We start from the raw sequence: 12,506 nt of genomic DNA, 5'->3' as shown, positions 1-12,506 counted from the left end.
GTTCTGTCGGACAAAATAAATGTGCCGTTTTCGTGCTGTGACCGTTCCAACTTTTTAACCTGTTCCACAATTAAAACTGCCCCTGTTCCAGTGTTCCCATATATCAAAGTTTGTCCGACTAGACACCCTTAAGCTATTAACAAATTTTCAGCTTGCTATTAATCAATTTTTTTTTCATACGCGTTATCCAGACCTATCTTGTTTTAATCTGAATTTATATCATTGGTTTATCAATTAATTTTGATTAACATTGTAAAACATAAAAAATCAGTCAAAACCTTTAACACAGAACTTTAATCAAAAAATTAAAAAGAATTAACAAAATTTTAAGCAACAATAATAAATAAAATCAAAGAGGATGCTGTATATGTCCATCACCAAAATCTCTTCATAACCTAACTTTTCTTGTTAAGTTGACGTACACTGACAAGTATCTGAACATAGTCAAAGTTGACGTAAACTGGAAAGTATATCTGAATTATTAATAGACATGCACTGTATCTCTGTCGTTCAGAGCCACCTACGGTGACAATAATTTTGGATCACACGTTATTATCTAGAAGTATTTTTTGTGTTATGTTATAATAATATTTCATAGTTTTAAGACGTTCTAGGCCTTTCGACTTGCTTTTCCAACAAAATTTTTTAAAACTTATTAAGTATTTGTCAAAGGGTATCATAATCCAGAGATATATTGGAATCTCTTGCACGGTCGGCCAATACTTTTAGCGTTTGGTGATTTGTCCCCTTGCTATTTTATAGATTCTTTTTTCCGCCATTCTATTGATGTGATTGGTCGATTTTTTCTATTTTGTGTCCACTAGTTTGTTCCGATGATGGGTGTGTTGAAGGAATCAAGTAAAAATAAGTGTAAACAACGAACAGTAATATTTATTTTATTTTTGGTTAAAAGACGTGCTTATTCATCTCGTAAGAGGGTTGTTTATTGTTTGAGGGCAGCGAGGGTGCGTCTGAACTGCCTGCCTGCCGTGACGATACTGCAGAGACCACAACACTATTATCATCATGTTTGCGGTTTTACAATATGGCTAGAAATGGCAATAAATTACTACATCTGGCGTTTTAAAAGCTCAGAACCTTTCTGTAGTTTTAAGAAACGTCTTCGAATGCATTTCCAAAGTGCGTTATTGACATAAGGTCTGATAAGGTAATTAATTTATGGGGAATTCAGTTTGTTAAACCGAACACACCAAAAACATATGGTTAGGGATACATTTCGTTTCGTAAAACTTAACGGGCCCTTCTTAGCATCTGGTTTGTATATTAAATGTGAATTTTATATGACTCATATTATTTCGTTTTGAGAAAAGTTATTAAAACGCTGGACGGAAGGTCCGCCCGAGAACTTTATCGTACCGATCTATTATCGTTATCGTACTAGATATTGGCATTCTATAAAAATAGCAAAGTTACTCGTTATTTTGATATTTTAGAAACACCTTGTATACTTGAAAATATTTTATGGTTCTACACATCATTAATTCCTGCATTTGAGAAAATGTTCGATGCCATATTTCGGGGACACACTTAAGATGTATAGATTATTGCATAAATCAATAGAATATTATAGTCATACTTTCATTTCAAATTAGTTTATTTTTCTGAGAAATTAATGGTTGAGAATATTTGCATTTCATTATATTTCTATTACGCCAGTCAATGCGCGAGATTAAGAACAAGATATTACCTCCGAATTCTATCCTACTGCATGGATTTTAATGAAATTTTGGGAGTAGCCCAATCTCCAGATTCAAAGTCTATCCTATATACTATGGCGCTTTTATCATGGGGCGGTTCCCACCACTTCTCTGGGGTGGAACATTTTTATTTTCGAATTACATGGAAAAAAGGAAGATTTTTAAGAAAATTTAAAAATGCATTCTATAATTTGATCACATTTTTTACAAAAACCATTCATTTTAAACCCGTTCAACTTTTTGAAAGTAGAAATAACACTAAATTAAAAGGTATTTCAGAAGAAAAACAATGCATTTAAATTCTGGTGGATGAGGGGTTAAATGTATGTACTTTTCATTTTTCCTTAAAGTATATTAGTCATGTATTTTTTTACACCATATCTCGCTTAGTTTGAATGTAACTGTCATTTAATGGTGCTCGTTTTAAGGGCCTTTTCAAACACTACAAAAGGCATTGGTAGCATTATACACCTAAAACCTACCGTTCCTCTGTTATTTCAAGTTGAATACACCAATTTGAGCATGCACCAAAAAACAAACTCTTTCACCTACCATCTCTTTTTTTGTATTATAAATAGAACATTTACGAAGGAACGAATCTCTTTGTTATTTATAATCTAAAAAATGTTTTATATAGTGTTTTTAGTTCGATGCATAGTTTTTAAGGTATTCACAAAAAACCGTCCGAAAAGGTGTCATTTTTCAATGAAAATGGCCAATTTTCAACTACGTATAACTCAAAAAGTATTGAGTTCTCAAAAAAAGTATAGACCAGTTTTTGCTTAGAAATAGGTTCTCTAGCCACTTCCGTGCTTATTTTGACCAACAAATTTTGCACCCCCTTGCAGAGGTGGGAACCGCCCCAAGATAAAAGCGCCATAGTATATAGGGTAGATTTTGTTTCTTCAGCTATTCCCTACTTACTGTGAAAATATCAAGTACATCGATGTAGTAGATTGGAATTCGGAGCCAAATACCCTCATTGACTGCCCTATAATAATGCTCTGCTATAATCGCGTGAGAGAGGACATACATAAGATTATAGCAAAATTTCTATTTAATGTAACTTTTCGAGTTTTTGAGCTACAGCAACGAGTTTTATGTCATTGGAAAGGTAATTTTGCGTTCTTTCAAAATATGTAAAAATATACAGGGTGTATCTAAAAAAATTAAGATTTGTTTTTATTTCCGGTTTAACCGGAAGCCACATTTTGGGTAAAATTTATTGTGATAATAGATAATAAAGTACCATATATGTCTTCAAAATTTCAAATTTTAGTTTCTATTACAAAGGAAGTTATGGGCACTCAAATATTTTTTTATAGAAAATTCGTAACGTATGTAGTACGATAAAGTAAAAAATAAAATTGGCAAAAATAGTAATTAAAGCGTGTCGCCACAAGTTTATACCCTCTACATTACATTTTGTCCTGATCCCGTCACTTCTTGTTCTATCCCTCAGCGTGTCTCCTGTTATTCTTCTGAGTATTCTTATTTCTGCTGTTTCCAGCATTTTCTGTGCTAGGCTTATCTTAGGCCTCACTTAGGTTTTCATATAATTCTTCATTTTAAATTATATTCGATACAATAAATATCTGAAAATGATAAATGGCTATAATCACGAAAGGACTTCCTTGAAATCATTTCTGATGATTAATTAAAAATATTAGCAAACAAATTAATGCATTTAAGAATATAATATTTCAAGGAACACACTAAAATCTAAGATTTGATTTATTGATCATTGAAGTTACAAAATTAGTTACATCATTTTAAAAATTTCCACATGAAATGAATTATATTGGTTTAGGTTGCGAAAAAAACAAAAAATATTTCGTAATAATCAATTAAATTTATTTTGATATATAAAAATATTGTGTGTTCACATAATGTTCTACAATTTGAGAAATTATCTCTAGACAGCTCTGTTACAAAATAGTTACACTGAATAGTTTTTGTAAAAGTAAGTGTTTGATGCGATATGTCCACAATTGTCTTCAATGCATGCCTCGATAAGTTCCATAAAAGATCGTCTTATTGTGAATTGATTCATATTGTGTTGTACATATTTATTTGCTCGGTACTCGGTACTCTGTCAACTGTCAACGTATAATAAACATGGTTCCAAAAGTTACGTATCACCTAAAATTATGCTCATTTTCATAGTAGATTGTTTCGTGAACAGATTAAGGGCCGGTTGTTCGAACGCTAATCAACATTGATCACTATCAAATACTTAATTACTGTCACAACTGTCAATGTCAAACTTTGGTTGAGTTGCCGAAAACATAATTATTGATGACAATTATGAAATTAGTTAATCAATTATGTTAATAATTGTTATTTTAATTGACTAACTAATATCATAATTATAATTAAATATGTTTTCAGCAACCCAACCAAAGTTGACATTGACAGTTGTGACAGTAATTAAATATTTGATAGTGATCAATGTTGATTAGCGTTCGAACAACCGGCCCTAAGGCTATCGGTACATAATTCTCAAATATTTTACGGCTATCCCTACTTTTTCTGTCTTTACACGGCAAATTACGTGTAGTAAAATTCTTACTGGTATGGATATGTAAACATTACTACATGACAATGTCATCATTAACTTAACGACGTTCTACACCTTCGGCAAAGAATTAATAAGGATTTGCATGAAATTTTAGTATGTTATGGTTTATTTCAAAAAACTAAGACTTGATTTTTTAAAAATTGTTTTACCGTGCCGTATTACTATTAAGGTTCAAAGTTAAGTTTTAACATGGGCTCTTATGGGAATTTTTAAAAAGTTAATAACTTCTGACCCAAATTTACGATTTTTAATTATTTGTGCTTAAATTAAAGGTTTTTTGTAAGGAATAACATATTAAAAAATGAGAATTGTTTACCGTACCATTATTAAATAAAACTTTCGCTCTTAAAAAGTTAATAACTTTTGACCCAAATTTACGATTTTTAATTATTTGTGCTTAAATTAAAGGTTTTTTTGTAAGGAATAACATATTAAAAAATGAGGATTGTTTACCGTACCGTTATTAAATAAAAGTGAAAATACTGTTTCGAAATCATGTTTCGCTCTTAAAAAGTTAATAACTTTTAACTCAAAATTACGATTTTTAATTATTTGTGCTTAAATTAAAGGTTTCTTTGTAAGGAATAACATATTAAAAAACGAGGATTGTTTACCGTACCATTATTAAATAAAAGTGAAAATACTGTTTCGAAAATACTATTTCGTTCTTAAAAAGTTAATAACTTTTGACCCAAATATACGATTCTTAATTATTTGTGCTTAAATTAAAGGTTTTTTTTTGTAAGGAATAACATATTAAAAAACGAAGATTGTTTACCGTACCATTATTAAATAAAAGTGAAAATACTGTTACGAAAATATTGTTTCGCTTGCATATAAGTTTCCCCCCTTTCCTCTGAGAGGCATACCCCGCAACGAAGGTGTAGAATGTCCTTAAAGAGATGGCTTTTGAATGTTCTTGGATAACTGTTACTTGTATAATTGCAAATTATTAATTCAGTTAATAAATATGATTATTTCATTCATAGGAGATTCTGACCAATAGAAAGCTACAGAAATCTGAATTAAATCGATAATTTTTGATAATCTCCCGTCGTTAAGTATATTACGTCAGATGCCCTTCGTTGCTACGAAAAAATACATTCAGTGACATTAATGACAATTAATGTTTTAAAAATTATAAAAGTGATGACTTTCAATCGTCAAATATTTATAAAAACTGTGTGTTTAATGGTACTTACATAAATAAATTACAATAAAATTTTGGTTTTGAACAGTTTTATTCATGAAATAATCACAACAAATTGCACTCGACCTCTGAAATTAATATAGAATTTTTGCTCTCGTGACACTTTGACATAATTTCACTCGCCTTCGGCTCGTGAAATTAAAACTGTCAAAGTGTAACTCGGGAAAAATTCAATAATTTCAGAGCTCTTGTGCAATTACCACTGATAATTTTTTCACTAATTATGTATTCAGTGATTGTAATAATTTATCTACTGTACAACAAAATCTAATATTCAATCGAGAAAAAAGGAAAAGTGTTGAAGTGATTTTTTAATAATATATTGTTACTATGGAACGCTTACAATTTTGAACATATTTAACAACAAAATACTTGGATCACAGAATATCTTGTCAATTCTCTGCTTGGAACGTCCATAAATAACAAACAATTAACTTTTTATTAAGTACACGTCTTAAATCAATTATTATTTATCAAATACACTATCAATATTATTTAATCAACAACTCAAAATATTCCCGATACCATGTCAAATATTTAAAATTGTCACTGTCTTGTCATCATATTCTATTGACTCAGTACGTTGTACGACAAAGATAGCGAATGTTCGATGTGGAAAATATCACCACGGACATGGTGTCCATTTTTTTCAAATCATGAAAAAACTAATCGATATTTTAAAAAAAATTAAACAAATATTTAATTTATAAGTTAACACCCAATCAACTGATTTATTCAAAGTAGAAAAAATCGGGCCCAGATTTAAAAAATTAATTCGTTTTGGTCTTAGAAAAAATTTCACTCTGTATATGGTTTTTGAAAACTCTAATGAGAATTTTACAAATTACACAAATAGGCAATTAAAATGGCATATTTATTTTTTCCCCACGCGATTACTTAATTTTTAATAAAAAATCAAAGGACATCGCACACATCTTATGGAAAATATAATGTCACTCAAATTCAATAAAATTTATACGAATAGATTCGTTTTAAATTAACGGTCAAATCTTATCATTGCGCCAACTCTATATTTTCAATAATAAGAGCAGAAATTGATATAAATAAATCTGAAATCAAATGGGTACGTACATAAGTTCGAGAGAGAAAAAATATTTTAAAATACCCAAATTGTCGGTACTCCATAAATCAGCGGATTAGTTTCACCAATCCGCTTAGGCCCAGCGGGGTTTAAGCTCTTTTGAATAGCACCCAGAGCAATAGTGATTGTAACTGACACTTTTACTGACTTCAAAAATGTGATTTCGATAAACTTTAATTGCAATTTGCGCCGTAATTAATCATAATTAAGAGTTGGCGCAATGATAAGATTTGACCGTTAATTTAAAACGAATATATTCGTATAAATTTTATTGAATTTGAGTGACATTATGTTTTCCATAAGATGTGTGCGATGTCCTTTGACTATGAATTAAAACTTCGGTGAAGTGAACCATAGATTTAAAAAAAATAGTACCTAGATTTAGTAACCAAAGAAAGTATTCCACCTGTTGTCAATCTGGTGGTACGGAGACGATATTTATTGTCATTTTCTGTGCTACTTCGATTGATAACTTACTTTATATTTTTTTTTGCAAAATCTATTTTTTTAGACAAATATTTAATTTATACATACAGTCCATCTAATTTACTTACCGTTGCACGTCATTATCTACGCCAGAGATCTAAGTTGACATAGTTGCCAAAGTATAAAAAAATCCTGAATCCATTTTAAATCAAATATATCACATAATTATTGTAAACGTGGATTATACAACAAAACAAATTAATATTCAATGTAAATAAGTAAAAACTTAAGAAATAGAGAACAAGAATTAAGTTACAATCTTTTAAGATTTGCAGTGCAAGCGTGTTTGCGCTGCATTGTTAATAATTAAAAAACGGCTCCGAACTCTTGGCAAAAAGCCGGTAGGTTTCTTTGTATACCTATGTCTACAATAACAACTAAAAAAGTTAGAGACGTGATAAAATTAGGTGAAATTTATATTTTTATAGTAGAGGATCTTTCTATAGTAAAGTATATAATAAAAACAGTAAATATAATAAAACAGATAGATACCTACTTATAGTAAAGAATATCAACAAATATGAAGTGTCATCACCGCAACTGTCAAATAAATGTTACCAATTTATTCTAAAATGTCACCTTCGTTCGATTACAGTTACAGTGTGTTCCGAACAAATCTGCTTCATAAAAACGCTTTATAATCCGTTTATACAAATTAAATGAAACATATTATTGTGTATTTCTTTAGGTTAACATTAATAGAAATCGTCAAATATTATTTCTACGCGTTTATAATAAAATATGTCTAATGGCTGTAATTCCAGTATACTAGGCAAATTGATTCTAAAAAAGAACACACCTACCGCCTAAATATTTCGTGTTGGTACCATGTGACGTCACAGCTTATGACGCAGATGACGTGCAACGGTTAGTAAATTAGACGAAGTGTATATGAATGTATTAATACTTCCACAGCTTATGCTATACGTTGTAAATAATAAAACCCTTTTAGCTAATTTCCAGAATTTCAAACGGAAGAGGTTGTTTTGAATAATACTAAAACATCACCCTTAATAGTATTTGTTTAGTGATTCATAGGTAGTGCCGTTTTATTGAATTCTGAGTTTTATTTCAAAAGGCAAAATACAGTAAATTTATTTTTTAAATTAACGAAAAGAAAATACATATTATGTAGAGTAGAACATTGAACATAAACGGATTTATTTGTACGTTTAAGTAAATTTAACAATATGTATGTGTGTACAACAATTGTATGCATAGATACATAAAAGAACTTAAGAAACAAATGAAACAATAAAACACATTTTTTGAGATTTATAGCAGATTTTCAAAATAAAATCCATCTTTGTCGGACCATCAACTGTCTAATAGACCTCCTGAGAGTTAAGCGATCATTTCTAATAATGTTACAAGAATCAATAATTTTATCAATTACTTAGTTCTTGCCGCGTATTAATATTTTCTCGATAAACCATTTCTTTTAATCGACCCTATAGGGAATAGTCGACAGGGTTAAAATCAGGTGATCTAGGTGGTCATGCATGAGGCCCTCCGCGTCCTATCCACCTATGTCCATAAGTTACATGAAGATCTTGACGAACAACAACTGAGAAATGTGGTGATGCCCATCCTGCATAAAGTAGGTACATAATACATAGTATTAATACATGGTGAGAAGGTAGTGATGCAAAAAACGACGGGAAAATATTTCTTTTTATTTTTGTTTAATTTAGGTTTATTTGTTTATCTCCTTTTTGAGAGACAAATATTATACAGGATGATGTTTTAGTATTATTCAAAACAACTTGTTCCTTTTAAAATTCTGGAAATTGGCTAAAAAGGTTGCGTTATTTAAAACGTATAGCACGAGCAGTGGTAGTATTATTACTTATAAATTAAATACATATTTGTTAAAAAAAAATTTTTGTAATAAAAGTTAATTTTCTTAAATCTATGGTTCACTTCACCAAACTTTTAATTCATAGCCAAATTTGATTTTTTTATAAAAAATTAAGTAATCGTGTGGGGAAAAAAATAAATATGCCATTTTATTTACCTACTTGTCTAATATGTAAAATTCTTATTAGAGTTTTCAAAAACCGTATACGGGGTGAAATTTTTTTCTAAGACCAAAACGAATTAATTTTTTAAAGCCGGACCTGATTTTTTTCTAGTTTGAATAAATCAGTTGATTGGGCGGTAACTTATAAATTAAATATTTGTTAAAAAAAATTAATTTTTGTGAAAAAAGGTTTTTTTTAGATCTATGGTTCTTTTCGCCAAACTTTTAATTCATAGTCAAATTTGATTTTCTTATAAAAAATTAAGTAATTGTGTGGGAAAAAAATAAATACGGCATTTTACTTGCCTATTTGTCTAATTTGTAAAATTCTTATTAGAGTTTTCAAAAATCGTATACAGGGTGAAATTTTTATCTAAGATCAAAACGAACTAATTTTTTAAATCCGGACTTGATTTTTTTCTAATTTAAATAAATCAGTTGATTGGGTGGTAAAAGTGTAACGATTGACCAAAATAAGAGGCACACAGATCTTACTGTTTAAAAATTATGACGAATACAAATTTCTGTAAAAATTAACAACTCGCCCTATATATTATTAAACAATGGGAGCAGACACTTTTTAATGGTCATTTGTTATTCCCCATAGAGGCCTGCATACGAGGTACTGTATAAAGTATACTCACCCTGTATAAAGTAAAACCGTCTAGTTTCCTTGTTCTTAAAGATAGGTATAAGTGAAACTAAAAAAAAATAAGATGTTCACAAAAAATGAGACTGCAACACAATTTTGATGTATACCTCCCATTGGATTGTACCATTTTCTCTCTACAGGGTGTCTCAAACTTTTGTTTCAGTTAAAACACATGTTAAAGAATAAAACCGTGTATTTTCTTTGTTTCCTAAAGATATCAGGGACGTTCAAAAACAAAATGTTCACAAAACATAAGACTACAATGCGACTTCGATGTGTACTCACATTTGTACCTTCTCCTCCCTACAAGGTGTCTCAAATGTATTGTAAGAAAAACATTTCTTTTCTTCCACCCGGTATAAATACAAAAAATTAGTTTGAGTAAACTTTGCTCGATTGTATAAATACCAAAGAAAAATCTAAAATAATAAAAAAAATTAGCGGAATCCGTTTTGTTAATGAAAAAATCAACTATGAAAATGAGCATAATTCTGGTTGATCCATAACTTTTGAAACTATGTTTATATCGGTACCCCGTCAAAATAGCCCCGTCAAAAAAGCTCCGACAAAATAGCCCCGACATAATATCCCGCACACAAAATAGCTCCGACAAAATAGCCTGCAGACAAAATCGCCGCGGAATAATAGCCCGCCGACAAAATAGCCCCGACAAAATAGCCCCGACAAAATAGCCCCGACAAAATAGCCCCGAAAAAAAAAGCTCCCTTCAGAATTCATCATGAAATAATTCCTTAAAAATACATTTTTTCGGAAATGGTAATTATCCTCTATTCAGATGTTTATCTTAACCACATTAAATAAAAATTGTCTTTTCAGAGAACTCGAGTCCTGTCTTTCCTGCCTCTTGGAAGTTTGAACAATAAAGTTAAGCAAAAATCAATGTTAATTTATGATATAAACATTTTTTTCTGTTTTCGGGCAACAGTAAAATGCATTTTAAATTAAATAAATTAAATACATTCTTCCTTTTTGTCAAATAATTTAAATTAAAAAAAAAGTTTTTGGACACCTTGTATAAATAATTATGTAATTGTTTATAAGAGGCTGTTTTAGCCGGGGCTATTTTAGCCGGGGCTGTTTTGACCGGGGCTATTTTGTGTGCGGGCTATTTTGTCGGGGCTATTTTGTGTGCGGGCTATTTTGTCGAGGCTATAATTCTGGTTGATGCATAACTTTTGAAACTATGTTTATACAGTAAAACATGTGTTAACGGCCACCTGTCAAAACCGGCCACCTGAACTAGCCGGCCAGTTTCAAAGTTCCTCAAACCAAAATTTGTGGACTACAAAACCTGGTATTAGCGGCCACCTTTTTATATCGGTCAATAGTTCTGTCATTTTTAGTGACCGTTATTGACAGGTTTTACTGTATTTTCAGTAGCACGTTAGTAATGACACTGAATAATTCGTAAATAACAGTAAAAAATATGTATTGACAAAAAATAGAAATAACATAAGTACCGTCGTATATTCCAGTGCAACTTTCTCACCAACTGTTCTGTATCTGGTTATAGTGGCTGGCGTGGCGCCGAAAAAAGGAAGGTCATTATTTATTTCCATAAAGTGTAAAAGGGGCATCCCACGCGCCACCATGTTATGTTACTTTGCATGTTGCAAGCAAAAACGTGCAACGTTTCCGCTGCCTACACGCCGAATCAAATAAATGGTCTTATATCTAATGGTAATGATTGGCTTTTTATGAAAGATCTAGCTTAAATGGGAACAGGAATCTGCGTGCAAATCTTACTTATCTCAACTGGTTATTTACTTCAGAGGCTGCAAAAGCTATTTATGTAGTAAAATGAGATAAGTTTTTATTTTCAAGTTTGTTTTTATTGACAAATTAAAACTATTTCTTCGTTTGTTATCATTTCAATCTTCTGCCGGTTATTTTGATCTGTTCATTGCTGTTTTTATGTAATTTGCCTTTTTTACGTTAGTGTAAAGCAGTAAATTGATTTGGATACACATACAAGTGAAACAACTTAAAAACAGATAATGGAAAACGATAATTTAACCATAATCAAAGAAACAACAAACAGGGAAAAATTAAAAAGATAGGACATAATAATTAATGGAAACATAATTCTAGGCATCATAGTGAAAACGTTTAAAAGACCAAGGTACAGTTAAAAATTAACTTACATTAAGTATTTCTTATTAAATAATTAAATGATAGAGACATGGAACTAGCCTAGCCAGAGAATGTAGGTTCTGGTTGGTGATTCATTAACCAAACGTACTCGGGCTCTCCCTTCGGCTACAAAAGAACAAACCATCGCAAAATATGGCACGTCATGTGTCATCGAAATAAAATTTTCCCTCATTAGTTCAAAAGCCAATAAAAAACCCAAAAAAATCGTGTTCTACGGGTCAAAAATACATAAAAATCTTGGGTAAGTCCATCTAAATAAAGGAGCGCGTAGCACCCCCTCCTGGCCACAGCACTAATTTGTTTATAAGCCAAAAAATTGTTTATAACTTTAAAACATTGCTGAGGCTGCTTAAATAATCCGATTTCAATTCTGTAAAGTGCATTAGACAGGTGGAGTGCTTCTTTATATGTAAAAAAATTGACAAATCTTTGTATGTTCTAGTTTTTGTTGTGCAAGATTTTAAAAAATTTTAATTTTTAAAAAAAAGTTTGATTGCAAAATTATTATTCAAAATCTAGTAAGTAAATTTTAATGAAATTTGGTGTACGGTTTTAGCAC

The 12,506-nt window shown here is 30.5% G+C and overlaps 1 protein-coding gene across 6 annotated transcripts in view; it reads right to left on the bottom strand.

Annotated features, from left to right (window-relative positions):
- The window catches only part of LOC126880616 (NAD(+) hydrolase sarm1), a 496,620-nt gene that overhangs the window by 351,835 nt on the left and 132,279 nt on the right, over window positions 1-12,506 (bottom strand). The window lies entirely within an intron of this gene.

The sequence above is a fragment of the Diabrotica virgifera genome, chromosome 2 (genome assembly GCF_917563875.1).
Source record: "Diabrotica virgifera virgifera chromosome 2, PGI_DIABVI_V3a".
In the NCBI taxonomy this organism is placed as follows: Eukaryota; Metazoa; Arthropoda; class Insecta; order Coleoptera; family Chrysomelidae; genus Diabrotica; species Diabrotica virgifera.
The sequence above is the reverse complement of the archived record's forward strand: the minus strand, read 5'-3'. Positions and strand labels throughout refer to the sequence as shown.